The sequence below is a fragment of the Somniosus microcephalus genome, chromosome 3, assembly GCF_052327205.1.
Source record: "Somniosus microcephalus isolate GS21.2 chromosome 3, FLI_Smic_1.0, whole genome shotgun sequence".
Classification (NCBI taxonomy): Eukaryota; Metazoa; Chordata; class Chondrichthyes; order Squaliformes; family Somniosidae; genus Somniosus; species Somniosus microcephalus.
Window position 1 is genome coordinate 142148736 of NC_140989.1, and position 27446 is coordinate 142176181.

Genomic DNA, 27446 nt, shown 5'->3' on the forward strand with positions numbered 1-27446 from the left:
GGTATACTACTTGCCCTGTGTATGTTTTCAATACAATCTCCGTATCCCTCAGGGGAATGTGCGAGAATAACCTTTTGTAATCTTGCTTATTCATGACTGTTAATGCCGACCCTGTGTCCAATTCCATCTTCACTTGAACTCCTGCTATCCGGAGCATGACCCAGATAGTTTGGTGGTCTGCTGTGTTACCCACATTATGTATTTTCAGACAACCCAGTTCCTTACTGCTGGAGTCTGAATCCGTCTTCTGTTCATCCGAACTGTTCTCTGTCACCTTGTGTACTTTTTTTGTACTTCTCCTGCGGTGACTTTTTGCTGCTGGTCTTCTTTCCTGACCGGCATACTCTCGCTATGTGACCAAGTTTGCCACATTGCCTGCATTCTTTGTCTTTGAACCAGCACTGGTTCTGGTCATGCGTTGTCCTTCCGCAACGATAGCACTTTACTGTGTCCAATGCCATTTCATTGGTGCTGAATTCCAGTGGCCTTTGCTGTATCTCTGCAGCGCCCCGTGCTGCTGCCTCGTGGGATGCTGCAATGCTGAAAGCTTTGTCCAGCGTAAGATCCTTTTCCTCTAGCAGTCGCTTCTGGGTTCCTTCCCTTAGGAGCCCACACACAAACTTATCTCTCAGTGCGTCTGCTAGTCCTGTTCCGAACTGGCAGTACTTTGATAACTTGCGCAGTTCTGTTAGGAATTCAGCGTTGCTTTCTTCTTTAAGTTGAATTCTTTTGTAGAATTTAAATCGTTCCGCTATCAGCAGCGGCGTGGGGTTTAAATGCTCTTGCAGGTTAGTAACAATATCCGCGAAACTCTTCCCTACCGGTTTGTCTGGGGTTACCAGGTTCCTTAATAACCCATACGTCTTCGCACCCATCGAGTTTAATAGGGTTAGTGCTTTCTTATCATCCGGTACATCATTCGTTGTACAGTAAACTTCGATGCGTTCCACATAAGTGGCCCAATCTTCCACATCGTTATCAAAAGCAGTGAGGTTACCCGTTTTTGGCATCCTTGCTGAGTTTCTCCTTTCCCTTCGGATATTATTTAATATGATGACTTTTTTTTATTTTTTATTTTCTTTATTTAAGATGGCGGCTTTTCCCGCACTTGGCGGCTTTTCCCGCGCTTGTCTTCTTCCCCCGCCGACTCAAGATGGCGATTCCCGCGCTGTTGCCATCCACGCCTCCCAGCGGTCCTTCCTGCCTTTATTTTCCTTGCGCTGCTGCTCTTGTTGCCCCGCCGCTCCCGCGGTCCTTGTGGCCATAAAACACTTTCCTGGCTGCTGCGCGTCTCTGCCCCGATTGCAGTCCGGCCCCTGACACCGGCTGTGGTTGTGTTCTCCGCCCTTTTCTTCGTTTTCCCTCCCCTTCTCCCACTGACAACTCGGCCGACTTCCCCCCCGTGCCGCTCGATCGGGCTTACCCGCCGCTGTCGTAGAAGGGATGATCACTGCCTGTTGGCTGATGTTGGACTTCGTGGCCAGAAAACCAACCTGGGTTCCCGATGGTCTCCCGTGCGATGCAGTGCTCAGCAGGATGTTGAGGGCAGATGCCCTTTTTCGACGCCCGTTTCTGAGGACAAAGCTTCCTTGGATGCAAAACTGCCGCTAGGTACGATCAGACTCGTCGCCACTGTTGAGTCTGTGTTTACAAGTGCAGTTATACTGAATAACAGGACACAGACTACAGAAGTAAGTAAACAGGTCTTTAGTGATTGAGGGTCAGGGCGGAACTGAGGTACACTTTGCTCCGCAGGGTTTATATACCGGTGTGGTCACCACCGGTACTACAATGTACAGGAGCCGTTAAAAAGTAGTCCATCACCTTAAGGTATCCTCTTAAGGTAGTACAGGTTACATACACTACAGTAACCAGTGAACACAGATTTAAGGTAATTGGCAAAAGAACCAGAGGTGACATAAGGAAAATAGTTTTTATGCAGCGAGTTGCTATGATCTGGAATGCCCTGCCTGAAAGGGTGATGGAAGCAGATTCAATACTAACTTCCAAAAGTGAATTGGATAAATACTTGAAGGGGAAAAATTTACAGGACTATAGAGAAAGAGCAGGGAAGTGGGACTAATTGGGTAGCTCTTTCAAAGAGCCAGCACAGGCATGATGGGCTGAATGGCCTCCTTCTGAGCTGTATCATTCTATGATTCTAAAAGCTTTCTACCACTCTGATCACCTTCAATCAACTCCTTACCTCTCACATTCTTTCTCTATCAGCGTCTAGGTGTCAGAGGAGCTCGATTCTGCAAAAGACAACCTCTGCAAACATTCGAGAATCCTTTTTACTCAAAATCACTCTGCTAACTCACGCTTGATTTAAAGGGACAATGCATCTCCACATCTCATTATCATGGGATGCATGTACTCATGTGGAGGAAAAGTGTCTATGCCATTCACGTGCTCTTACATCTTCTCTCCCTTAAAAGGAAAAGATGGGCTACAACCAGCTACAAAGAAATACAAAAGAGCAGCAGCAAAACCCTGAGCGCACATGAAGAGCAGGCATGGCATATCATGGGCAAGCAGACAGGAGAAGTAGTTAGTGAGAATGAGAACCTAGGAGTAGGAGGGAGAGAGAGAGGGGGAGAGTGTCCTTCCTCCTCAAAGGAGAAACAACCACTTTTCTCACTCTGGTGTGTAACTGTTTGCCCAAGTCTCTCACTGAATCGCCTTTCCTTTCTTTATCTCCCCCAATGGCTCTCACACACATTCTGAGATATTAGTTGATGCTGTGTTTCACGACATTGTAAAGGTCAATAAAATTGTGAAATACTTTGAGACATTTTGACATAATAAAGCTTTAAAAATGTATCAAAAGTAATTTTTATAATCATGGATACGAAAGAAACTTATTAGTGTCCACTGCGAGCACACAACAACTATTTTAACCCAACATTCTAGGGTTTCAATTTATTTTCATTAATACTTTCCTCCTGTGTGGATTTGCAAGGGCTACAAACTTGTGGGACTGCTGTATCACTGTTGGTATGTTTGTTTTAGAGCAGTATTATTGTTTAGGGAACTTCTAGTTTTGAGACCATTTCAGTGAAATTACCATTATTGGTTGTTTCCTGGCCTTTTCATGTCTGAGTTTGCAGCAGTTGCAATAAAAGGATGCTTGTTGCCACTTATGACAGCAGATGCCATAGCAGAATATTAATGAGTCAAGTACCTTCATTTAATTTTAAAATTGCTGTGTTGAAGAGTTTTGTCATAGTTTTTAATTGCCTAGTTGACTCGTACATTAAAAGTGTGAAAATTATCATAATTCATCACCATTCTCAAACAACCTTCAAATAGCAGAGCATGAAAACACAATTTTAGTCAGGCTTTACAACACGGCACCAAATTTCCACGGTGTAAGTCAATTCACAATTCACACTGGCCCAAATTAACCTCCACTGAACGTGACTGCTTTTCAGGGTTCAACTCATTCAAATACAATAGGCAAATGAATGCCAGGCAGAACTACTGCCTTAGAATCAAAGTTAACTCACAGTAAGCGGCTGGAAGTTATGTGTAGGACATGAATCTCAGCAGCCCTAAATGTGAGTGAGTATAGCACCGTGTATGCTTTTGCTGATAGCAACCAAAAGCCCTCAAGCTACAGGCCTGCTGCACTGAAGATTTTGTAACTTGGAGTCCACCCCACCCCCCACTCCTACCTGAAATATCCCAACTGCCCTTTGAGCAGTGCAGTAATAGCAGAGTATTACAAGGTGCCAGTAATAGTTCAGAACACATGTTTAAAAAGGAATGCTGCAGTTCAATATTGCTCAGCAACTGTTACCTCTTATGATAATCTATTTTTTTTTAATTGCTTACCTAACAATGACTGTATGGCTGGATGAATGCGTTCTAGTTTGTCAAATGCGTCATGGGTTGCTTTCTTCTGTAAGAGAATAAAAATCAATATAAGATTCGCTGACAATCTCCTGTGTAAGGATTTTTTTTAAATCCATATAATTAGAAGTCTTGCATCTAGCGGTCATCCATAGCATTAAAAATCTCAACGGCGTCACACCTCAAAAGTGTCATGTGGCATTCAAGCAATAAAATGAATTTATTTTAATACAACAGTTACTACAAGTAACTTGAAAAGTACTTAACTGGCTGTGAAGCACTACGGGACACCCTGAGGATGTGAAAGATGCAAGTTCTTTACTGCTTTCTTTAAGATAGTGATTGGCTTCAATACCATTGTTAAACCACGCTGACTGGCTCAAATAACACATTGACTAAGTCTGAACCAGCCAAAATCAACATTATTCACTCGATAGATAGAAAAAGCTATTACTGTACTGCTCAAAGGGCAGTTGGGATACTTCAGGTGGGGGGGGACTTCAGTGCAGCAGGCCTGTGGCTTGAGGGCTTTTGGTTGCTTTCAGCAAAAGCAAACTAGTGTTATAAAACCAACTAATGAAATCGCTCAAAAACATTTTGCTCTCATTTCTTTCAGCTTTTTGAGTCACTAATATAGACACCTGATAATTAAGTTTATAGCAGGATAAACACATTGAAAGATTCTCCAAGAAGTCAGGCTACTTAGCCATAAGCCAACTTTGTTCATTTCAGAAATTCTGTAAAAACTTTCCCCTGTACAAGCCTGCCTCTATCTTTGGGCTTTTGGTGGGGGTACTACAAGATTCTCAGTACCAGCAGAGCTCACGAGGGCTTTCTTGATCTGTGAACATACTTCACTTCAGTTTGTAGCTTGGGACAATTAGAAAGCTGTAATTTTTATGCTTGGAAAAATGTAATTCTTCACAGATGTAATAAATAAACAAACAAACAAGCTAATCCAACTGAAGAGTTTGTGCAGTAGGATTTCATTTCTGAAATCTCCACTGTTGAAATAAATAGTCTACAATCCAGTAAAATCAACTAGTCAGCCATGTTTAGCCTGCTAATGTAAATCCTGCTTGAATTGGTCATTTTCGGGGGCATTTTGAGTAGTAATTGGGCAGACTGGTCATGAAGCTAAAAGCCCATGGGATCCAGGGCAAAGTGTCAAGTTGGATTCAAAACTGGCTCGGAGACAGGAAGCAGAGGGTAATGGTTGATGGGTGTTTTTGTGACTGGAAGGCTGTTTCCAGTGGGGTTCCGCAGGGCTCAGTACTAGGTTCCTTGCTTTTTGTGGTATATGTCAATGATCTAGACTTGAATATAGGGGGTATGATTAAGAAGTTTGCAGATGATACTAAAATCGGCTGTGTGGTTGATACTGAAGAAGGAAGCTGTCGACTGCAGGAAGATATCAATAAATTGGTCAGGAAGGCAGAATAGTGGCAAATGGAATTCAATCCGGATTAAGTGTGAGGTAATGCATTTGGGGAGGGCTAACAAGGAAAGGGAATACATATTAAATGGTAGGACATTGAGTAGTGTAGAGGAACAAAAGGACCTTGGAGTGCATGTCCACAGAACCCTGAAGGTAGCAGGCCAGGTAGATAAGGTGGTTAAGAAGGCATACGGAATGCTTGCCTGTATTAGCCATGGCATAGAATACAAGAGCAGGGGGGGTTATGCTTCAACTGTATAAAACACTAGTTAGGCCTCAGCTAGAGTACTGCATGCAGTTCTGGTCACCACATTACAGGAAAGATGTGATTGCACTAGAGAGGGTACACAGGAGATTTACAAGGATGTTGCCGGGAGTTGAGAATCTTAGCTATGAGGAAAGACTGGATAGGCTGGATCTGTTTTCCTTGGAACAGAGGAGGCTGAGGGGAGACCTTATTCAGGTGTATAAAATTATGAGGGGCCTAGATAAAGTGGATAGAAAGGACCTATTTCCCTTAGCAGAGGAGTCAAAAACCAGGGGGCACAGATTTAAAGTAATTGGTGGAAGGTTTAGAGGGGATTTGAGGGGAAATTTCTTCACTCAGAGGGTTGTGGGGGTCTGGAACTCACTGCCTGAAATGGTGGAAGAGGCAGAAACCCTAACCACATTTAAAAAGTACTTGGATGTGCACTTGGGATGCTGTAACCTGCAGGGCTATAGACCAAGAGCTGGGAAGTGGGATTAGGCTGGATATCTCTTTGTTGGCTGGTGCGGACACGATGGGCCGAAATGGCCTCCTTCCGTGCTGTAACTTTCTATGATTCTATGATGGTGATTCTAATATTGTAAAGTCCGCGCCTCAATAATACACGGACTTCGGGAGAACAGTTTAACAGGTACTTTACTGAACAAGAGGCAGCTTGAAACTGAAACTACAGAAGCCTGCTAGGGCCTTTTATACAGGGGTGGTCACTGCCAGTACTGCAGTCTAAAACCAGTTATTCCCTTAAAGGGACATACACAACAATTCCTTTTAGATAAACAGTACATAACATTCATTTAACAGCTAAATAATAACTAATTACAATTACAATTTTCTCAGTAATATATACATCAACTGGAATAGTCATTTATAAGTTCAGTCTTTGAGGAGGCTTCCTGATCCGGACTGGATAGCGCCTTTCGAGTATCCTGTTCTGGCGCTGGAGTCAATTCTGGCTCATTGTCATTGGTTGGTTCGTCAGCTTCCAATACCCCTGCTTCTGAGGTAGACGCAATCTGTACTTCGGGCTCATTACCAGGTGCACATGCTTGTGGTACAGGTTTGGCTTGTTCCTGTGACTCTAGAATCTGGTCAGCATGGCGTCTCACGATGCTCTCTCCAACGTCCACTGTGTACATTAGTGGTCCCTGCTGTGTGCATATCGTGCCTGGCTGCCATTTTTCTGTTCGGTAGTCGCGGGCCAAGACTGGTTGCCCTATCTTGAAGCTCCTGGTTGGCTTCTCATTTATGTGCTGGAACTGCTTATCCTCAACATCTCGTCTTATGTTTGGTTTGAGCAAATCCAAGCGACATCTTAGTCTCCGGTTGAAAAACAGTACGGCTGGAGTTTGGTTGGTTACTGCATGTGTCGCATTCCGGTAAGCAAACAGGAAGTTATCCACCTTGTGTTGCAGTGGTATGTCGTCATTATACATTGCCTTTATGGCCTTTTTAAAGGTCTGAACAAACCTCTCAGCCAATCCATTTGTGGCTGGATGATATGGGGCAGATGTGTAATGTTTCACCCCATTATTCTCCAGGAACCTCCGGAAATCCTCAGACACAAACTGTGGGCCATTGTCGGAACAGATCTGTTCTGGCAACCCATTCCTGGCGAAGATGGTCCTTAGGACTGCAATAGTTTTCTCCGTGGTGGTGGAGGACATTTTAATGACCTCTGGCCATTTCGAATGGGCGTCCACAGCGATTAGAAACATTGAGTCCATAAATGGACCAGCGAAATCAATGTGTACCCGTTGCCATGGAGATGAGGGCCACTCCCATGGATGTAGCGGGGCCTATGGTGGAGCGTTTTGGACCTTCTGGCATCCTGTGCATCTCTTGGTCATATCCTCGATTTCTTTATCAATTCCCGGCCACCACACAAACGCCCTGGCTAGGCTCTTCATTTTTACCCCTCCCAGATGACCCTCGTGAAGCTCATTGAGTACTCTATCTCTCAACTTGGGTGGAATTACCACTCGGGATCCACACATCAAGGTTCCCCGGCACACTGACAGCTGTTCCCTCCTTGGCGAGAATGCTGGCAACAGTGAGTCGCCATATGCTGGCCATCCCTTCACCGTCAAATCATAGACCCGAGAGAGTGTCGGGTCATTTCGGGTTTCCTTCTCAATACTTGCGTTTGTAACAGGCAAACATTCGACTATGGTCGCATGGAATATCTCCACCGGGTCCACTGCAGGTGCTTCTTCCGCCGTAGGCAACGGTAGGCGCGACAGCCCATCAGCGTTTCCATGCTGTTTCGTACCCTTGTACTCTATGTCATACTGATGTGCCCCTAGAAAAAGTGACCATCCTTGCAGCCGTTACGCCGTCATCACCGGAACGCCCTTCTTTGGGTTAAAAATTGAGACCAGGGGTTGATGATCAGTCAGTAGGGTGAATTTCTGCCCGTGCAGATAGTGATTGAACTTCTTCACCCCCCACACCAGGCTAAGGGCCTCCCTGTCAATCTGGGCGTAGTTACGCTCGGCTGAGGTTAGCGAGCGCGATGCAAAGGCTATTGGCCTCTCTGAACCGTCACGGAATTTGTGTGACAGCACCGCTCCAATGCCGTAAGGTGACGCATCACATGCCAACCGAATCGGTAGTGTTGGGTTGTAGTGGGCCAATACTTCTTTTGAAGTGATTTGGCATTTACATTCCTGAAAGGCACGCTTACACTCATCACTCCATTTCCATGTTACACCAGTTTGAAGGAGGGCGTTCAGTGGGTGCAGAATTGTAGATAAATTCAGGAAGAACTTATGGTAGTAGTTCACCAACCCGAGGAACGACCTCAGTTGCGACACATTTTCTGGTGCTGGAGCCTTGACTACAGCCTCAATCTTGTCCGGCGACTTATGCAACCCTTCCTCATCAATCATGTGGCCACAATACGAGATTTGTCTCCTGAAGAACTCGCATTTGGGACGGTTGGCTCGTAGCCCATATTCCTGCAATCTCGTGAGCACCTGTTCCAGGTTGGCAAGGTGTTCATTGTCATTTTCGCCCGTAACCAGGATGTCGTCCAAATAACACTGGGTCCCCGGGATCCCTTGCAGGACTTGTTCCATTGCCCTCTGCCACATAGCCGGGGCCGATGCTACCCCAAATACCAGTCGATTGTACTGGTAAAGGCCTTTGTGAGTGTTTATCGTGAGGTATTTCCTAGATGCTTCTTCCACCTCCATTTGTAGATACGCTTGAGCCAGGTCAATCTTTGTAAAACGTTTCCCTCCAGATAGTGAGGCGAAAATATCTTCTATCTGCGGAAGCGGATACCGTACTGTGTGCAGGACTGGGTTCACAGTCACCTTGAAGTCCCCACAGATGCGAACCTTCCTTGGCTCCCCAGGCGTGCTGCTCAATGCTTTCTTCATTACAGGAATGATGGGTGTGGCCCACTCGCTCCAGTCCACCTTAGACAGCACCCCCGAACGCTCCAGACTCTCTAGTTCAGCTTCCACAGCTGGGCGTATCGCGTATGGCACCGGTCTGGCCTTGAAAAATTTTGGGGTTGCGTTATCCTCAATCTTTATGGTTGCCTTTACTCCTTTTAGAGTCCCAAGTCCTTGTTGGAATACCTCTTCCGCATCAGATAGAATTTGTGACAGACGTCCAGGTGCGACGTCATCATCTTTTTTGTCAGTCACAGTTAGTGCCAGAATGGAATGCCAATCCAACTGTAGTCTTCGGATCCATTCACGTCCCAATAATGGTGGTCCTCCATCTCGTAGTATATACATGTATAGTTTCTGTGTTTCCTTTCTGTTATATTCAACTGGCACCCTTATTTTTCCTCTGGGGTAGACCTTTTGCCCTGTGTATGCCTTCAATACAATGGACGTGCCCTTTAAGGGTATGTGTGAGAATAGCCGCTCATAGTCTCGTCGATTCATGACAGTTAGGGCTGATCCTGTGTCCAATTCCATCTTCACTGGGGACCCTGCTATCATGAGGGTGACCCAAATGGTTCGGTGATCTTCTTTTGTGATCACGTTGTGTAACTTTAAACAACTTAGTCGCCTGCTCCCGGAGTCCTTATCACTCTCCTGATCTTCTGAACTATCTGTCAGTTTCTTTACTTTCCTGTACTGTTCCTTAGTAGTTCTTGTTGTGTTGGTCTTCTTTCCCGACCTGCAGGCTCTTGCTATATGTCCCATTTTCCCGCATTGCCTGCATATTTTGTCTTTGAACCAGCAGTCCTTCTGCTCATGGGTTGTTCTGCCACAGCGATAGCACTTTTCGGCTCCATACGCCATTTCGTTAGCGCTGTATTCTTGTGGTTTCTGTTGTATTTCCGCAGCTCCCCGTGCTGCTGCTTCGTAGGATACTGCCACGTTGAAAGCCTGTTCTAGCGTCAGGTCCTTTTTTGAAAGTAGTCGTTTCTGGGTTCCTTCACTCTGGAGCCCGCAAACAAACTTATCCCGTAAGGTGTCTGCCAGTCCTGCTCCGAACTGGCAGTGCTTCGATAACTTGCGTAGTTCCGTAAGATAGTCAGCATTGCTCTCATCTTTGTGCTGGTTTCTTTTATGGAACTTGAATCTTTCTGCTATCAGCAGTGGTGTAGGGCTTAGATGTTCCTGTAAGATATGAACAATCTCCTCAAAACTTTTCTCCATTGGTTTAGCTGGGGTAATTAAATTCCGCAATAGGCCGTACGTACTCACACCCATCAGATTTAATAATACCGACGCCCTCTTTCCATCAGCCACCTCATTTGCCTTGCAGTACACTTCAATTCTTTCCACATACATGGTCCAGTCTTCTACCTCGTTGTCGAAAGCAGTGATACTGCCACTTTTCGGCATCTTGGGCGATTTAAAATGGCACCTCCCGCGCTTTTGCTTCTTCCCCAATGGAATAAAATGGCACCTCCCGCGTTTTTGCTTCTCCCCCAACGGGATAAAATGGCGCCTCCCGCACTTTTGCTTCTTCCCCTTACTGCCACGCTGCTCCTAGCGTTCTATGGGGTAATGGCGGTGACCCGCAGCTTCGGCGCATCTCGCTTTCCTTCCCCCCCGTTTAGTTTCTCTCCGCTGTCCTGTTCTTGAGCACCGACCGCGCCCTGTGCGCTCCACCCTCTCTCTCTTGTTTTCTTTTCCCGGCGACGCTGCACGGCCCGATTTGTAGAGCCGCTCGATCGAGCTTGAGCCCGCCGCAGTCCGGAAGGGTCAGCGCGCTACCTGCTACCAGCACGATCACTGGAACCACAGTCTCTCCCGCAATTCGCCAAACACTGATGGATTCTTTGGGCGGTTGCCCTCGGTCGACGCCCGTTGCTCAGACTACGACCTTCCAGGACCTTCCTTTCAGGCGAGGTCCCCGTGAGATGATGCCACACTGCAGGTGAGTTCGAACTTACTCGTCGCCACTGTAAAGTCTGCGCCTCAATAATACACGGACTTCGGGAGAACAGTTTAACAGGTACTTTACTGAACAAGAGGCAGCTTGAAACTGAAACTACAGAAGCCTGCTAGGGCCTTTTATACAGGGGTGGTCACTGCCGGTACTGCAGTCTAAGACCAGTTATTCCCTTAAAGGGACATACACAACAAATTTTAATGGAGATTGTTTGGAATTGGGTTTGTGACTGCATTGAATAAACTATAATTCTGCTCGAGCGAGTTATCTATCCCTAGTTAGCACAGAACTTTATTTCAGAAGCAAACTTGCTTCTTCCCACCTTGTAGCCCTGTATGCCTCCTGACTTCCCAGCCTCAGGCTGATGCAGATCCACCACAGGTCATAAACACTACCCATCCTGATTGCAACAATCATTAATCAGCTTAGAATGTAGGTAGTCTGCAACATTAATAAATGCAAATAAACTTTATGCTATCAACAATAACAATTATTATAAGACAGGCAGAACTCAATAAATATTCAATAAATTTAACCAAAACTTGAACCCAGTAATAATAATAATTATTTTTAATAAACAAAGCAACTGCATTTTAAGCAAATACTGCAAATCCACTATGGAAGATAGAGCTTATATATAGAATTACATAGAATTTACAGCACAGAATATACTGAGAAGGAGGAGGTTTGGGGAAGAATGAACAAAATTAATACCCTAAGCAACTTTTGTAAAATGGCAGATAAATACTATTAGCATTATTATAACTATGAGGCCAGTATATTTTAGTATCCATAAAGTATATTATATTATTAGTCATTCCAGTAATATATACTGTTTCAGTAAATTTGCTGTATTACAGTAATGGGCAAAACACTATTGAGTTAAGACTGCAGCATGATTGCAGCAAACATCAGAAACCATGCTCCGAGGTCTGGATTATCTCTGGGCAACACCACAGTAAATATTAAATATGTGTTAAATAAAACAGAGTTCATGTCTCAGGTCGACATGCTGCCTGACCAACTGAGTATTTCCAGCATTTTATGCTGTCATTTCACATTTACAGCATCCGCTTGCAGAGGGAAGAGGAAGACGCAGGATGAATCAGATAGAAAGATTCATCCCAGACAGCCCCTTTGTGGCCGGGATATCCGGGATGGAATCATCTGCCTGTGGTCCCATTGGCTGGGCAGGCTGCCTCTTCTTGTTGCCCCACTGGCTGGGCAGGCTGCATTTCTTGGGTGTGTGAAATAAGGAAGGCACAAGGGTGGAATTGTGCTGATGGGAGGGCGGGAAAGCAAGAGGTGCATGTCAGAAGGAGGATAACATACAAGGATACCAGCATCTTGTATCCTTTCAGCCCCGCTGCTGGCCAAGGGCTCAACCATGCCCCTGCGAAGAATGGCCTGCACCATCTCCTCCAAGGAGGTGAGGTGATGCTAGGAATGGGAGACGTGCCTCGTCATTGGTGCAGATTATTGGTAGGTGAGTAACTGGGGGTCGTGCATTGAGCAGTGTGTGAGGCTAGTGGTGCAGTTAGTAGGAGACTGCTTTTGAAGATGCATTCACTGACCTTGACCAGTGGTCTGAGGTCATGAAGCTTCTTTCGGCACTGGAGCCAGGTGGTGGGGGCGACACTGCTGGCAGTGACGGCCTTAGTGATGTACTCCCACATCCTTCTTTCTGGAGGGTCTCCTGGCCCCTGTGGGTAGAGGGCCGCTATTGCAGTGTTGACCCTCTGCACAAAGCTGGAGTGCTGCATGTGAGACCCACGGTGCCCCTTCCCTGGCTTGCTGAGCAATTTGTGTTAGTGCTGAGGCAGTTTTCCGATCTGTTGAGGTTAGGAAGGTAATTCAGCTTTAACAGCTGAATATTCACATTTGGAACTTCTTTTAAATATTGAATATATCTTAAAAGGCAGAAAGGGCTGAAAAATGTATTGTTTCACTGCATTTTATTTTGTATTGCTTCAGTATATATGGCCCCTTTAATTCTCAGACATCTTCATTGCCCACAATTCCTTGCAAGCTCCACAACTTTGCTCACAGAGGCTGTGGGAAGCTGCACGCCGGACCTGGGCAGTGTGAAGGAATAAGCCATATAACCTAGTCAGAAAAATTCACCATCTTGTGAAAGAATTCTGGCCTTATTAAAACATGACAAACTGGGTCTGGAAATCTAAAAACCTGACGATGATAAAGCTGTGAAAGCATTCTGACTATAGAGATAAGATAGTTGTTGACACTGAATCAATAACCTTATTGAAACAGAAGGTTAAAGGCTCCGGCAGGCTGAACCTTTCGGAATGAAACAATGGTTTACCCTGGATAAGGTGTTCTAATTTACATTTCATAAAGAAGCACATAAAAGTAAGAAACATCTGCCTTCGTAAAAATGACATCAAGTAAAAAACACACCAGCCGTAACACCGTTTTTTATGGTAAACTTAGAACACCTAGAGAAGAGACATAATCCTGTAATGCTACCAGCTGAGGTGACTGTAAGAATTGCAAGGGTCAGCAGAATAATGACTAGAGATAATTAGCTTACATCAGCAGAAAACCTTAAAGGAAATACCACTGAAAAAGGGTATAAATATTGAACTCTCAAATGCGATAGTAGACTCGCTTTAAAGGGGCAAAGCGATTCTCAGCTTCAGAGGCGGCTCTGTAAGTCTCCAACTCTTTGTACCTCGGGGATCAAAGGCATTTGATTTTGGTGGATATCCTGAATAGAACGTTAAGAACTGTAAAACTGTAGAGAAGTTAAGATTTGAGAGTAAGGTTCTCTGATAATAAGATTGTAAGCTTTCTCTTTCTGGAACTGTTAATGTTGCGATTGACTCAGCAACTGTAAATTGCATGTCGGTTCTTTAATAAATCTATATATTTTTAGAATTGTCTCACATAAGACTCAATTTCTGTACACTCTTTGGTGAGGAGTTGCAGAATTCTGGGGGAGTTTTCCGGACCCTCATAATATCCGGCACGTTACAGTCTAGCTAAACTTATTAAAAGTGCTGTCTGGAGGACGGTAACATTTTCAGGTTGTTCCTTCCCTTTAGGGAGAGATAGTCCGGACCTTTAGACCCAATTAAGCATCTTTAGGATTCGGCTACCTCAAACTTTAGTTGAAAGTGAACATCTGAGGAATACGCCTGATCCAGGGTAGCCTTAAAGGGGCTAGGACTAGTAATTATCCCTTCAGGCAGAAACTTCATCCCACATCCCTCCAGCAACGCCACCAGGACGCCGTTGCATGGAAGGTGAGTGCTGCGCCACCAATCTTCATGACCCCCAGACCAGTTTCAGTCAGTTAGCGTTGCGGCCATTAACTGCAGTTGCCGGTAATGCCGGTAATGTCGGCAACTTTGCTGGCGAACATGAATTTTTCCCCCCTTGTTCTTAGTTATTTCTATCATTAAAATTTGCCCTCTCTCCTACAGTGCATTTGCACTATTTGCTTCAGATGCAATTGCTTTATTCATTTTGTTATTCTTCACTCCTCCTTCCCTAATGCAGCATTCTATCAGTACTGCACTGAGATATCAACCTACATTATGTTGACTTTAAAGCTATAGAATCTGATTTTCAATACACATTTTGTAATTTGGAACAAATTCCTCCACTTTTGGAGTATCTGCCAGCAATACCGCTAATTAAGCAAATAATTAGCAGTCGCCAGCATGATCCTAATTCAGGTCGAGCTCTCTGATGGGCTGAAACAAAGAGACCAATCAGCATGGGAGGGCTGTGGCCACTGAAACTGCTGTGTAAAGTGGAGGATTCAGAGAGAATAGCATTAAAGCACATATCTCTGACTGTACTTCTCTCTGTACTTATGAATGAAGCGCTGGCTCACCAGCACAAGATTTTCAGTCAGTGGAATAAACAACCAGGACTAGCATGACTTTGTTCATGGAAGGAAGTGACACAGTGGGGCTGGTAATGCGGTCCCTATGCAGAACTGCTGGTCCTGGTCTTATTCAAACAATCCATACACCTGCATGTAGAACAGCAGACCTCACCTTAGAAGGCAAGGTCATCTCACTGGCATATTTGTCTGGCATTCCCAATGAATTGCTCGTCCTCTGCCAGGAGAGCTGGCGGGGGAGGGTGGGGGAGCAGTTGGGGGTGGAAGGGGGGGGATGGGGGGCAAGGCCCGGAATTTGGGGCATTATCATTCAGTAAATCTGGCAGCTCAGAGCACTGGTAGCTTTTCCTGGAGGGGAGGCGATAGTCGGTAGGGAGAGGAAGAAAGAGAAGGGGGCACAGAAGCTCCTGTTCCAAAGTTCATGAGAGCTCATGTTCCCATGGCTCAAATACGTCTTGCTCTCAGCACTGCAATTGCTGGTCAGCCACATTGGGATCTGCTGGGCGCCCCAGAGATCTTGCAGGCCTCTGCTCCGCATAATGCAGAAGACGCCTGCTATAGCATATCTGCCCCAGTGTGACAATGCTGTGTCTGAAATGAAGAGAACAATAAGGGAAGTGCAACATAAACTCAATAATAAGTAAATCAAGGTAAGGGATTTCAATGGAAACTGTACTCTGCACTCTACAGCAGAATATTTTGTTCAGCCAGCAAGGTTAGAAGAGTCTTGATGCCAGACACACAGCCCACTAATCCGCTATGTCTAAGGCAAAAAAATTAATGAAGTTCAAAGACATTGGGCTGGATTTTCATTCAGGTGTGGGTTGGTGTTGTGTAATCCGCATTTCGTGTTATCCACGCGAATCTAAATGGATGTGGGAGATTGATGCAATTTTAACTTAATTGTCCAATTGATTTCCAACGTGCGGGAACCCTTGGCAAATGAGTTTCTCCTGACTGAAAGTTGCCTTCGATGACGTCATCATTGCTGCTGCATTTAAGGTCTACAGCAAGCCTTGCTTCTTCTGCAGACTGCCAACCTTTTTGACTGTGGAGTGAGAGGGACCTGGAGGCACCATGAGCAGCGGGAGGCCCAGATCAGCTCCTCGTTTTGACGAGGTGGCCTTGCAGGCTTTAGTAGATGGGGCTGCAGCCAACAGGGAGGTGCTCTTCCCTTCTACAGGGAGGAAGAAGCCTCCCAAGCAGACCAAGGCAGTGTGGATGCAGGTGGCTGAGGAGGTCAACTCCTTGGGAGTCACCCGCAGAACCTGGATACAGTGCCGCAAGAGAGTTCATGACCTTCTCTGTACTGGAAAAGTGAGTATGATTTTCCCATCACCCTCAATCTGATCCCCATTGCCTTTCCTCACCAGCACTCAGCTTCAGCAATCTCTTCCTCCACATCCCACTTGACACTGACATCCATGCACCCTTACCCTTTCCCTTTCTCTCTATGGTCACAGTCACATAGCTATTCGATTATGCAGCCCTCACACTCCCTATCACTCTGATGCTTTGCAAACAACTGATAACACACAGGGAGGGCGCTTGGTCTTGCCACCTCACTCCATCTTTGTCGCCTTCTAAGTATCGATGCTATGGAATCTCTACACTCACTCCTTCATTCTCACATTGTTGCAGCATTGCACAGATGTCACTCACTACCTCTCACGAACGTCAGAGCCGCCTTTGGCACTGCTGCTCAGACATGTTGAGGTAGCTGACCCTGTGTCTGTAGACCCTGTTTGGGGGGTATCTCCTGCGCCGACGGGCTTCCAAGCACTGGCCCCTTCTGGCCTGTGCAGCTTCAGGTGGGTGAGCATCAGCCTGGCGCTCCTGTTGCTGCTGCTGCTGCTGTTCCTGGTTCTGCTGGTGCCGCGGCTGGTGCTCGAGCTCATCTAATGCACAGAAAGGAAGGAAATAAATGGCTCCCATGCTTCTGGTATGTGCCTCAGTTGAGGAAGCGCTCAGTGAGGGTGGCGAGAGGGGTTTCCGAGGAGGTCACACTGGAGATGGGTGTCAGGCTCCAAACTTCCACAGCTATGGTTATGCCTTCTAAAAGTTCCCCCAGACCTGAGACAACAAAGTCCTGCCACCTGCAAATGATGGCTGATCAAATCTCCTCTTTAATGGTTGACCTGCAGCTGATAGTCAGCAATCCAATAGTACTCCCGCCAGGTTTCACCATCGTGTTTCCCACCAGGCGTGTTTCACGTGGGAAAAGGGTTAAATTCGCAAGGGCCTTTCAAAATAGGATTATAGAGGCTATTTAGTGCTTGTTAAGGGCCTTAACGACCTATCCTGCCTGTTGGAGGCGGGACGGAGTCGGAACCATTAGACACGACTGAGTTAAAGTTGCTCAGAGTCTGGAACCAGGCCGGGGGGGGGGGGATCCCGACCGCCAGTTTTCGCAATTTTAATCCCCCACACGCCTCCAATCACGCCTCCACGGCCCAATGAAAATCCTGGCCATTGGGTTCAGCATTTTATGAATGGATAAGCATTATAAGCTAAGGAAATAATCATCATGAGCACAAAGCAGAGCACTTTGTGCATAAATAGAACAAGGCAAAAATTAAATTGGATAGGCAGCTAAGGTTTTTATTCCTTTATATGTACTATGCAATATTGTTATGAGATGCTGCAGGAGAGAAGAAATGTGAAGTGTAATCTGTGTGCCATAATACTCACGACTATCATTCTGCTCATTGCCAAAGAATAGAGGCAGGAACTGGTATTGGCCATTAGTGCAAGAAATCCCTGAGAAGAGAGAGCATGTTTAAGCCTACAACACTAGAGTTAATTCCCAAAGATGGGGAAGGCATTGTTAAACCACAAGGAGTTATATGTTTTCAAAGCAATTGTGGCTAATAAGAGGATAGTAGTCTAATTCAGCTTTCAGAAGCATACACATCTCTAATCAATTTCAATGTATTACTGTGATCCCAAGTACAATGCACCAGGTATGCCGCAGCTTATTGTTCCCCTGGTCCTCTTTCAGCAGGTGAAGATGTTACCCTGGTGCCACAGGAGCCTGGAGTGAAGAGGTGGACATACTCACACCACAGTCACACCCACTGTCACATTCTTATGGAACCTTCCCATAGTCCTAGGAGCAGAAGAACCTCACTTTCTCAGCAAGAGTACATTTCACTCAGTCATACTGCACATGGTGAGGGATGGATCTAAGGCAGTCGTCAGATAGGTTGGCAAGATTTCTGTGGCATTCCATATCACCTGCCACCACTATTATGTTGGGGACACTGGAGTTGGAGACTGCTGTTCAGGTTCCTTGGAATAGAAGATGTTCGACTATGTCATGGATGAAAAGTTACTTGCCTGTATATATGAAATATAGTTTGAGTCTAGATACTAGCTGTGTTATAAATGTTATATAGAGCAAAACAAAGATTGTGTGTCTCACATAGGGAAAAGGTAAACCTGAAATAGATATGAACAAACTTGTAAAAAATAATGCTTTTTTTTTAAGTTTCTTAAAAATTGTAATTTTCATCATTATGGAGAAATTTGACACTCCACAAAATTAAAATTAGTTTTTCAGTGCCATAACATTTGTTTAGCAGTCAATACACTGTTAAAACCTAATCCAACAAGGTCTAACTTTTAATGAGCTATTCAACAGCAATATTGCCGTGGAAAAGCCCAAGTCTTCATCAGTTTCACTCATTTCATTGATTCCACTGATTGCCGGCTACAGGGGTGGGGGGGACAGCGCAGCCAGTGTCGGAGCAGTGAATGACTGACGACAACTTCAGGATTTCCACGTTAGGATGCACATGCAGTAAATCATGACGTTGCGGTCAGTTTCAAAGGGGTAATAAAAGCAAATTCCGGGCCATTATTTTTTGTGGGATTTTACTGTGCACAAATTGGTTGACATCTTTGCTTACATTACAACAGTGACTACACTTCAAAAGTATGTCACTGGCTGTGAAACGCTTTGGAACATACTGAGGATATGAAAAGTGCTATATAAATGCAATTTCATTTTTGCTTTCTAGGGGTGTCAGGAAAAAAAAACTGTCAAGGTCAGCACTGACTCTTCTCTGGAGCAGACTACACTGATACAGGCAACAAAATCATTGCTCAACATTTCAAAACACTGCTCACCATGCACTTCACTTTTGGCATGGGTCTCATGCAATTGACTGCAGTGTCATGCGCCATGGAAAAGAAGGGCATTCAAGCAGTCCCAAAGGCCATGCATCTAGTCTGACATCTTTGTGGAACAGATCTCGAATGTTGGATTGTCACAGTATGCAAGAATTACAGCAGCTCCCACAATACCTAGCATTAGCATGGAGGATGTCCAGGTTGACATCACACATTACCCCGTACATTGAAAGAATAAGGTAATTTTCAATTTTTGTCAGACATTGCTTAGCTTAATGGAGCCTGAATGGGTAAATATGTGCAATTAATGATGCCCGGAACCCTTGAAAAACGAACAATTTCAAAGAAGCTTTGTTGCCTGGATCTCTGCCGCCACAGTTTAGTGCCTAAGTGCATAAAACAGCTGCACGGCTTAACACAGTCTCGGTGACATTTTGCATCCATCAGTGTACTGAGAAACAGCTCATTGCAATCAAATCCCATGTGGCAACTTGGTAGGGCTTTAAAGCTTTAAAATTCAGGATTGTGGCCACTTTAAAAGCTACAGATTACCTCTCCAGTTGAGGTGCCATAAGATGGCACAAGTCAGTAACCATCTCTCTGGGTAACTGTAGGCATTGTATGCATTGGCCTGTAGTCATATCCAAATAGTTGGTCCTGAGATGGTTTTTGTGCATGTATGATATCAGTGGCTTTGAGGGTTCTGTGCACCCTCTGCTTTCTGTGCCAATATATGAAATACATTTTGAGGCAGAAATTCCGGTCCCTACGGGTGGGTACGCGCTGTGTACTCACCCGTAGGGCCAACAGAAATGCCAGTTTTAGGCATGCACTGCGCATCTGCTGTAAACCGGCATTTCCGATCTGTCAAGAAAGATCTTGACAGATCCTCCGGCTGCGCTGGAGCAGGGGCTCTGCGGGTGGAGAGTTCCGTTTTTTGGAGTCCCTCCGCCCGCAGAAAACACAATTCTTGTGCAAGGCCTGCTTTTACCAGGATAAGAGTTGAAAAAAGTTTTTTTCTAAATTTCCACTGATTTATCATTTAAAAATACTTTAAAGAAAGTTAAGTTTATTTTTAGCCCCATTAAAAACTTTAATTTTTTTGGGGGGTGATCTCTATTCATATATTTGACAGGTCTTCCTGTCAAATGTATGAATGGAGATTCCCTTCTCTAATTGACTCCCCATGGCCCACGTGATCCCAGGGATGCTGCGAACCACCTGCGACTCTGGGATACGTGGGCCCTGCACACCGGCAGTTTGGAGAGGCCCAGCAACAGAACTCTGCACCTCTCGGGAGCCCTCCGGTCCAGGCACAGATTTTTCCAGATCACAGCCCTCCGTCCGCGGGAGGCCTGCGAATGGAATTTCTGGGCCATTGTGTAAACTCCTCTTATTTCAACTCTGTTTCAAAGTAAGGGTAGACAGCAACTATGGCATTTAAATAGAATGCAGCAGAGGACTGTACCAGTGTAACCAGTAGTCAAACAAACAAGTTTTAAATGGTCTTAAACAGCTTGTTACGAGCAATAAAAAAGTACTCGCTACTAATTTTAGTTTCAGTTTGGAGCCAATGGAGATATCCAATTTTTGTTGCCACTTTCACCTCAATTTTCAATGCTATCTACTGGGCTTAGTACATAAGGCAGCCAAAAATTCAGCAGAGAAACAAATACCAGGTTTGGCATGATGTCGCAAATAGATCCAAGTGATTATACACGACACTAAATACAATACTGTGGCGGAGCCACTAAAGGACTCAGATCGTTTGTATATAATTCCCTTTAACAACATGTTAGCTACAGCCCGAGTCTGTATCTTTATTTATACTGTTTACTTGTACAGAGCGTGATTACTTTAACAGCGCGGGTAAACGCGATGACGTCACACCGTTCATCGCGTGATCCTCCACTGGCGGGAAGAACGTGATGATGTCATGACGTCAACCACGGGACCGCCCGAGCAGTCCTCGTGGAGCCTCCGAACTGAACAGGCCTACACTCGATGTTCTCCTGCAGTTACTTGTTTAAACCTGTTTGTTTCCATTAAACTTCGTTTTGTTTTATCGCCTGAGTGGACCTCAGTCTTTGGATAGGAACTAGACATTCCTACATTGGCGACCCCGACTTTTGCGAACGGTTTTTGCAGAAGATACTCAACATGGAAGCGAACGCTGTTACCTTGAAGCTACCGCAGTTCTGGGAGCAACAACCAGCCGCGTGGTTCATCCAGGCTGAAGCCCAGTTCACCATCAGGGACATCGTTGCGGATCAGACCCGTTATTATTACGTGGTCTCCGCCCTCGACAGCACCACAGCCTCGCGGATCGTCAGCCTACTTGGTAGTCCGCCGACTGATTGCAAGTATGACAAATTAAAGGCACGGTTGCTGCAGGTCTTCGGGCTCACGAAGTCAGAGCGCGCCCGCCGGCTGCTCGCTATGCCCGGCCTCGGGGACTCCAAGCCGTCCGAGCTCATGAGCCAGATGCTCACGCTCCTCGATTCCGAACTGGAATGCTTCCTCTTCAGGGAGCTATTCCTCAGCCTACTTCCGGAGCAAGTTCAGGCTGCCATAGCCAGGTCCGAAGTCACAGACTGCGCGGAGCTTGCTGCCGAAGCGGACAAGATTTTCACGGTGACTCAGCAGTACTGCGCTGCCATGAGGCGCCCCTCCCCCACAGACGCTGCTCCAGTTCCTCAATCAGCGGGGTTGTGCTTCTACCACGCCCGTTTTGGCGCGAAAGCAAAATGCTGCCGCCCTCTCTGCAGTTTTTTGCTCAAAAAAAAATCATCTACAGCCACCCTGGCGAAAGAGGACTGGGTCTAACGAGCGCCCCGTGGCTGCGATGGCCATCGGACATTCGGGGAAGCTTCTCTTCATCACCGACTCCCTATCTGGTCGACGTTTCCTTTGCGACACCGGAGCACAGTGTAGCATCCTACCTGCGTCATATCTCAATATACTAGCTGGGGGCCACGGCCCCACCCTCGCGGCGGCTAACGGCGCGGCCATTCGGACCTTCAGAAGGCGGCGGGTCCAGGTGTGTTTCGGCGGCCAGCGCTTCCACTGGGAATTCATCATGGCCAAAGTCACGCAGGCCATCCTTGGGGCGGATTTTTTGTGCGCCAACGGCCTTCTGGTCGATGTCAGGCACCGCCGGTTGATCAATGCGGCCACGTTCCACTCCATCCCGTGCCACCGCGGTAATGCCATGCCGCGCACTGTCTCCTGTGCGTTGCCACCTCCAGGCGACTTCACTCGCCTCCTCGGAGAGTTCCCGGATCTGACCAGGCCCACTTTCTCCTCCTCGGCCACTAAACATGGTGTAGAACATCACATCACCGCTGCCGGCCCCCCGGTTTACGCACGGGCCCGACGACTCGAACCCAGCAAGCTCACGGCTGCGAAAGCGGAGTTCAACACGATGGAGCAGCTGGGGATTATTCGCCGGTCGAATAGTCCCTGTTCTTCGCCTCTTCACATTGTTCCGAAACCCGGCGGCGGATGGCGGCCATGCGGCGACTACCGACGCCTGAATGATGCCACTACTCCTGATCGGTACCCGATCCCGCATATTCAAGATTTCTCGGCCCATTTGGCGGGAAATACCTTTTTTTCAAAAGTCGACCTCGTCCGTGGTTACCACCAGGTCCTCGTGCACCCACAAGACGTCCCGAAAACCGCAGTCATCACCCCATTCGGCCTGTTTGAATTTCTGCGGATGCCGTTTGGCTTGAAGAACGCTGCACAGGCTTTCCAGCGCTTGATGGACTCCGTGCTTCGGGACTAAAATTCCTTTTCGTCTACCTCAACAACATCCTCATCACCAGCCCTAGCAAAGAGGAGCACTTCTGCCATTTGCGCACCCTCTTCCCACGCCTCAGTCAACACGGTTTGATTATCAACCCGGCCAAGTGCCAGTTCGGCCTGCAGCAGATTGATTTCTTGGGCCACCGCATCACATCAGATGGTGCAATTCCCTTACAGACGAAGGTAGAGGCGGTTACATCTTTCCCGCACCCGCAGACCGTCAAGGCCCTACAAGAGTTCCTGGGATGGTCAATTTTTATCACCGGTTTGTCCCTAAGGCGGCTCTGCTTATGCAGCCCTTGTACGAGGCCCTCAAGGCCAAGTCCGGTAAGGATCTGATCAGCTGGACGGCCGAGATGGACCGGGCGTTCATCGACACCAAAGGCGCCTTGGCCAACACTACCATGCTGGCGCACCCGCTTCCAGGTGCCACCATTGCCCTTACCACCGACGCGTCAGACTACGCAATCGGCGCAGTGCAGGAACAGTGGGTGAATGGGACGTGGCAACCGCTGGCGTTTTTCAGCCGTCAACTACGGCGAAACGAAAGAAAGTACAGCACTTTCGACCGGGAGTTGCTGGCCCTTTTTCTAGCCATCCGCCATTTCCGGTTCTTACTAGAGGGACGTCTGTTCACGGCTTTTGTAGACCACAAGCCACTAACGTACGCTATGGCCAAGACCGCCGAACTGTGGTCAGCTCGGCAACAACGTCACCTGACGTTCATTTCAGAATTCACCACAGACATTCAGCATTTGTCCGGCAAAGACAACCTGGTGGCAGATTGCTTCTCCCGCACGACCGTTCACGCACTCCAACTCGGAATCGACTATGCCCTCATGGCTGCGGATCAAGCCTCGGACCCAGAGGTCCAAGCATACAGGACCAGCCCCTCTAGCTTCCAAGTGGCCGACGTCAAATTCTATGCCGCAGGCACCACGCTACTTTGAGATGTCTCCATGGGAGTTCCCCGCCCTATCGTACCAGTCGCCTGGCGCCGTAAAGTGTTCAACGCCATACACGGGTTGTCACACCCTGGCATGAAGGTCTCGCAAAGGCTGATGTCGTCAAAATTCGTCTGGAGGGGTATGCACATGGATGTCCGCGACTGGGCCAACACCTGCGTGGTCTGCCAAAAGGCTAAGGTACAGCGTCATGTAAAAGCTCCATTGACCACTTTCGCTGTTCCAGAGCGTCGGTTCGACCACGTGAATGTGGACCTCGTGGGGCCGCTTCCACCTTCTCAAGGTTTTACACACATCCTCACAATGGTAGACCGCACCACTAGATGGCCTGAGGCAGTTCCTTTGGTTTCCACCACTTCGGCAGACGTAGCCAGAGCTTTCATCTCCTCTTGGGTTGCTCGTTTCGGGGTACCAGCGGACATCCCTTCCGATCGTGGACCGCAGTTTTCCTCTGAGCTCTGGAACGCTGTGGCTCAGGGGCTCGGCACCAAACTACATCGCACCACCGCCTATCATCCACAGGTGAACGGCCTGTGCAAGCGATTCCACAGATCGCTCAAAGACACACTGTGGGCCAGTCTTCAAGGCGCGGGATGGGTGGACAGACTTCCCTGGGTCCTTTTGGGTCTTCGTACGGCACCCAAAGAAGATTTGCAATCATCCTCGGCGGAACTCGTATATGGCCAGCCACTACGAGTTCCAGGAGATTTCCTCCCGTCTCCAACAGAGCCATGGTCCGCATCCCAGCAACTTGCCAGCCACCAGGAAGCGGCCAGATGTTTCGCCCCAGTGCCGACGTCACATCACGGCTTACAGAGTTCCCACGTCCCAACTGAGCTGAAAAGCGCCGAGTACGTGTTTATCCACCACGACGCTCACCGGGATCCGCTCAAGCCTCCTTACACTGGTCCCTTCCACGTCATAGAGCCGGGAGATAAAACCTTTTCGGTCGATATCAGAGGTAAACCGGACCACATTTCCGTTGACCGGTTGAAGCTGGCACACTTAGACCTGGACCGCCCAGTCGAAATCGCTCAACCGCCAAAACGTGGCCGACAGCCTACAGTCGCCGACAGCCTACAGTCGCCGTGCCAGATCCACCACAACCGCCCGCCAGCTCGACCACCGTCCATCAGCTTCCACTTCAAGGTTACAGAAGTCGCTCGGGCAGGCTTGTCAGGCCTCCTCGCCGTCTCACTTTTGCTGTTAAAGACAATTCTGGGGGGGGCGCATGTGGCGGAGCCAGTGAAGGACTCAGATCGTTTGTTTATAATTCCCTTTAACAACATGTTAGCTACAGCCTGAGTCTGTATCTTTATTTATACTGTTTACTTGTACAGAGCGTGATTACTTTAACAGCGCGGGTAAACACGATGACGTCACGCCGTTCATCACGTGATCCTCCACTGGCGGGAAAAACGTGATGTCAACCATGGGACCGCCCGAGCAGTCCTTGTGGAGCCTCCGAACTGAACAGACCTACACTCGATGTTCTCCTGCAGTTACTTGTTTAAACCTGTTTGTTTCTATCAAACTTCATTTTGTTTGATCGCCTGAGTGGACCTCAGTCTTTGGATAGGAACTAGACATTCCTACAATACAATACAAAAGCAAGGAGTGATAATGAATCTGTATAAGACATTGAGTGGGTCATTGTTGCAGTCCTATGTGCCTTTTTGGACACCCCATAACAGAAAGGATATTGGAGCCATGGGAAAATGTAACAGAGATTAGTTAGGTTGAGAGGGGATGAGAGGATACAGTTATGACAAAAGACTTGAAATACTGCAAGAAGATTAAGGGAAGACCTTATTGAAATGCTCATCATTACGAAATGGGTGGAGAAGACAAACTGTTAAATTATTTCCACTGGTCGATGAATTGATAACAAGGAGGTATAAGTTTAAGATTATTGCGAAAAGAGATTAGGAAGAACATTTTGACTTGAAGCTTTATTAAAATATGGAATACATGACTGCAGTTATTTAAGAGGGAGTTGGATAGACAAAGAAAAATATTAAATGGCCCAGGGAATGAGTAGGAAAATGGAACTAGAGCATATAGCCATGTTGTGAAGTTAGCAATGGCATAAACATAATGGGCTGAAATTGTCTCCTTCTGTCTGCCAGCTGTTCCCATTCCGACACTCTAACTTAGCCGGGAGTACAAGTAAAACCCCTTTTATGCATGTAAATGGGGTTTCTGCAGCATTTCTGGCTAAGTTACGGTACGAGAGAGGAAGCAGCTCCAAGGAAACTCCTGGCCATGGATTCAGAAGGGAAAGGTCCTGTTTGACCAACATTCTTGACTTTTATGAAAAAGTAACCTCCCAAGTTGACTGTGGAAATCCCATCTGACTGGTAAATGGTACTCTGCCTTGCCTTCCAAAGACCATTTGACAAAGTTCTGCATAAGAATCTATGGGGTAATTTTAATCCAACCTGCTCAGCGGGAAGCTGAGGGATTGGGTTAGCTCAAGGGAGAGTAAAATTGGGCGGGTGTAAAACAGGAGGCCAACCCAACCCTGTCAGCTTCCCATTGCGTGCATTAGGTTAAAATGAACCTCTATTATTCAAGGTAATAGCAGTAGGGATTCAGGGCAAGATCTGGAAATGGATAAGGCTGAAGGGTGCGAACAATAGATATTTTTTAGAAGAATTATATCAGGGTGGGGTTCCCAGGCATCAGTGCTGGAATCATGGTTGTTTCCAATTTACATTAATGACTTGGATTCAGAAGCTCAATGCAAACTGGTTAAATATGTGACCCATATTAAACTAGGTGTAGTAGTTGAATATGAGGCATCAGCTCAGAAACTAAACGACAAGTTAGGCAAAATATGAATTTGCACTCCCAATGCCATGGATGCCATGGTGGAAGAACTGTAGCGTCTTTCTGGATTGAAGGGCTGATTAGCCTATTTAAGTTGTGCGAACAGCACCATTTTGAAATCTTGGTACACTGGTAATGAGAAATTTGGAGTACTTTATGTCATTCGAAATAAAAAGACAAAAGTTTAATTTGGTCACTGCAATGACCTATCAGATCAGATTTCAGTGTACTAATTACCTGCGAAAAACATTCTTTGGAACTAGTTTTCAGCCAATATGAACCCAACTGAATAGGATATAAAGTTATATTTTCCAGTCACAAAGGTCAGTAGCACAAGAGTGGAACAGGCACTAGGGAACCAGAAAATTTGGCTCAGATCTGTGTCACTCTTGCATCGAGTGCAACCTTCCACCAGCCTTTTGAACTGGTCAAACAGTCTCACCAAAAATGAGCCATTGCTTCATTTCAATATTATAATGCATTAAAATGGATAAATGGCCTAGCCCAAGATAAGGTCATGGGAAGTGAAGTTCTGAGAGTTGGAGGCTTTTCTTTTTCTTTTCTAGTTTTACTGTATGTTTTTCTTGTTGCCATTTTTTTGACATTTGTTCTTCATCTGTATTTTTTCTTTTTCCAACAGAGTGTAATGTTCATGTGGAACGTAAAACAGCCAATTTGTCAAAATTCTAACTGTAACTGAACCATTCACAAGATCTCAGCAGAACAACAGAAGCGGATTAAGGTGGGAGACATGGAAAAGGAGCAGGAGCCCTTAAAATACAAACTTTCAATGGCGCTCATGGACTGAAAAGGCATCTAAATGAAGGGTCTTGTGGCAGTCGCCAATTCAAGCTAAAATTACTCGAAAGTGCCCCAAAATCAGTATTTCATAGTTGATGTGAT

At 46.5% G+C, this 27446-nt stretch overlaps 1 protein-coding gene across 3 annotated transcripts in view; it reads right to left on the minus strand.

Moving 5' to 3' along the window:
• The window catches only part of LOC147121444 (1-phosphatidylinositol 4,5-bisphosphate phosphodiesterase beta-4-like), a 911912-nt gene that overhangs the window by 660920 nt on the left and 223546 nt on the right, over window positions 1-27446 (minus strand). For all 3 annotated transcript variants that reach the window (XR_015077544.1, XM_085981700.1, XM_085981698.1), the window contains exon 3: window positions 3838-3904. The gene's annotated coding sequence lies outside the window, so the exon portion shown is untranslated. The remainder of the gene's footprint in view (window positions 1-3837; window positions 3905-27446) is intronic.